This window comes from Tupaia chinensis, unplaced genomic scaffold, assembly GCF_000334495.1.
Source record: "Tupaia chinensis unplaced genomic scaffold, TupChi_1.0 Scaffold000270_1, whole genome shotgun sequence".
Taxonomy (NCBI): domain Eukaryota; kingdom Metazoa; phylum Chordata; class Mammalia; order Scandentia; family Tupaiidae; genus Tupaia; species Tupaia belangeri.
In genome coordinates this window covers 2,276,174-2,279,629 of record NW_006159750.1, presented here as the reverse complement: position 1 = coordinate 2,279,629, position 3,456 = coordinate 2,276,174, and the positions used below count along the sequence as shown (strand labels likewise).

Here is a 3,456-nt window from a genome sequence, read left to right as displayed (position 1 = left end):
GTATATACAACATGCGTAAAACTAGAGTCAAGGCTTCTTTTCTTTCTTCTCTTTTGTAGAAAGGCAGGATGCTACAGAGCACCCTCTACACTAACATTTAAAGTGGGGAGGCTACTCTTACCCTGCATCTTCAAGAACCACAAGAAAGCCAAGTACAGTAGAGCACTGCAGGTGAAACACTGCACTCTGCAGGCTGGGTCCCCATGGGAAGTCCGAGTTCGATGCCTGGACTGATAACCTAACGACTGGGCTGAGAGGCATGCAGCTGTAATCCCAGTGACTCGGAGAAGCTCAACCAGGATTGCTATCTTAAAGTGGGCCTGAGTGACAGAGCGATAGTCTGTCTGAAAAGTAAATAAGTAACTGAATGAATAAAAAGAGGCCCAGGCACTATGTTGCAAGTGGCAAGGTGCCCTTGGCTGCTTGGCAAGACTGGGGTCCAGTGGAAAGCAAAGGTTCGGATCCTACACTGACTTGCACTGACTAAGAATTGTAGCATGTGCCTGTAATCCTAGATAATTGGGAGGCTGGGGCGAAGGATTGCAAATGCAAGACCCAGTCAAAAATACTTCCTCCTTCTCCCCCACCTCCTCTTCCTTGGGTAATCTCAGCAATGAGGATCATGGCGTGGAGAGACCCTATCTTAAAAAGAACTGCAGAAGAGGGGGATACATATCACAGTTATTCATAAACATCAAGTTGATTAATTAAGGATTCTGAAGGATATATGGTAATTTGGAAAAAATAATTAGGAAGACCATGGCCCAAAATTGAATGGAAGTAATGAGAAATTACTAATCACGATATCTGAAGTTCTGAATTGGCCCTAGACTTTCTCTGTGACCTAGTACCTCTGTGCCACAGATCCTCTAGCTATAAACTAGAAAAGAAGATAGTTCTTTTCTTGCCAATTTTATATAATTATTTGAGGAAAAACATGTTATCTATGTCTATAGATATAAAGCTTCCTAATTCCTGTTAAGACATTTTCAACATTTTTTTTTGTTTTCCCATTTTTATATTTTTCCAGTAGGAATAGGATTTCATAACAGGAAAACCTAAACTATTTCATTGTTGTTTTCCATTTAGTATCTAGGGAAAACTCATACCAATTTTATTTAGACAGCAACTTTTACATTTTCATGTTTGAAGTAAATCTCAGATATGATATAGTTTAAAGGAGAGTTGCTTAGTCCTTTGAAAGATGTTAATATTTTATATTATTAGGAAAAACAGCTACTTTCTTTTTCTCATTTTATTTTACTTTTTAAGTGGTTTTTATTTTACTTTTTAAGTGTTTAAGTATTTTGCTTTCTGCTTACAGTAAATGATATAAACCTCATCCTCATTCTGAAAAGAAAAGAATGCTTCTTTAGACTTATATTTTAGATTTGTTAAGCAATCCCCCAATTTTATCAAAGAACCACTAGGGAACATTAAAATAATATTACATTTCTAAATTCAGATGGCTCTTGCAAATATAGGTTTTCAAAAATATTTTTTTAAATTTACCCTTGAACATAAACATTAACTTTTTACATATTTTATGATAAAATACATATCCATATATACACACATATAAATTATTTTAATTTCTAGTTTTAATTTTAAGTTTAAAGTTGGACATATATTGCCCTTTGTTATATCGATTTGCTATGCTAAGATACTTTTTTTTCACATCTATATCATTACTTCCATGTTTAATGTCCAGAGCTTGTAAGACAAGGACCAGAGCTTCCTTCCAGACACAAAAATTTTATAAGATTCTCAGTTGGCTGGTGAGGCCAATAGGGATACTTCTTCTTATCTAATGTGGTTTCTGGGAAGATTTCATTTGAGTCCTCAATGGTTTTCTGATCAAATAGAATTATGTTCTTCATCTTCTCCAGCTGTTTCTGATATTCTTCAATCCTGGCCTTTGAGAGGAATACAAACTCAGCACAACTTTTCACGTCTTCCTTTTCTTCAGCGTCCACCTGGACAGTGTATTTATTCTTGGGCACAGGAGCCTTCAGGGCATTAAACTTCTTCTCGAAGTCATCCACCAAGCCTGCCTTGGCCACGTTGGCCTTGTAGTACACCCAGTCGATCGCTGGCAGATTCTCAGGTAGTGCAGCCAACCTGGAGGTTAGGGTCTCGTTCCAAGTTTTCAGGAAGTTAGCAATAGCCTTTTGGTTTCAGAGTATTATTTTCCCAAAAGCTACTCAGTCAAAAGTTTTTAGGGCAAGTTTTTGCCCAGTCATCTTGCAATCCTTCACCGACCCCAACAGCCCTAAGATACTTTTTGACCTTTACGATTATATGCAAAATTATCATAATACTAAGGGACTTAAAAAATGTGTGAAAATACAATTAAAGTACATTTTGGGCAGAACATTTATGAAATTTAGCATCTTTTTTCATGATATATATTTTCCTTAAACTTATTGAAGTTGACAAATATATAAGGTCATTTCCTAAGAAGATTTAAAACAAAAATTCAAGCTAAATTTTTCTAAGTCAACAGAATTGACCTGAAACAGGGACATCAAAATCAATTTTTCTACTCTCTTCATACCCACTACAGTCTGCCACTCTGGTCTTCTGTCAGTTTCTTAGGCATTGGCATTTACTTATTTTTCTCTTTGAGCCTTTTTCCTTCAGATTCACATGGCTTGGCTTACTCCTTCTCACTAATCACGCAAACGTTATTACCTCTGACTGTACTTGCCAGACTGCAACACCAATGTTGCCCCACTTCTCAGTCATTCTGTCACATGATTCTGTTTTATTCATGAAGATTATTGCTATCTGAAGAAATAGCTTAAATATCCCTGTAGGAACCTCTAAACTTTGGTTGAATGAATGACTATTGACTATTCTGTGGATTTTTGGGTCACCTTAGAAATGAGAATAGTGACTAAAAGGGAATGCTGCATTTATCCACCCATCCATCTTTTCCTTGTTTCATGTATCTTCTTCACTGGATTTTAAAATTTGTGAGAATAACAACTTCTACTTGTCTTATTCAGATAAGTTACAGATCCTCAGAAGACATAGAAACTCAAAAACTTGAACAAATTAATGAAACAACCCAGATTACTTTTCCAGATATTGATTTGTTAAATTGTCTTGGTAGTCAACCATCTTATGAAGGTGTAATAAAACCTTATTAACAATAAGAACATTACATTGAAGACCTTCATTACTGTAAAAATTTGTGCTGGTGCTTTAAAACAGACTAGCACATAATTATGCCTTCAAAACCTGTACAGTGTAAGCCCAGCCGTGGTGGCACAAACAGCTGGGATAGTGCTACTGTGTGGTGCTTGAGACCGTGTGGGAAGGCTCTGGTCCACACCCCTAAGTCTGCCTCCACTCACCACATGTGACCACAAGCATGTTCAGCACCCTGGCTGGTGGCAGGGCTGTGGAAGGACTGCAGTATGAAGATCCTGTCTATCTCGCTTTCCCTCT

The 3,456-nt window shown here is 37.1% G+C and overlaps 1 pseudogene; it reads right to left on the bottom strand.

The window, feature by feature from the left end:
• Window positions 1-1,700: 1,700 nt before the first annotated feature.
• LOC106734964 (ATP synthase subunit d, mitochondrial pseudogene) lies at window positions 1,701-2,243 on the bottom strand (annotated as a pseudogene).
• Between the last annotated feature and the right edge of the window lie 1,213 nt (window positions 2,244-3,456).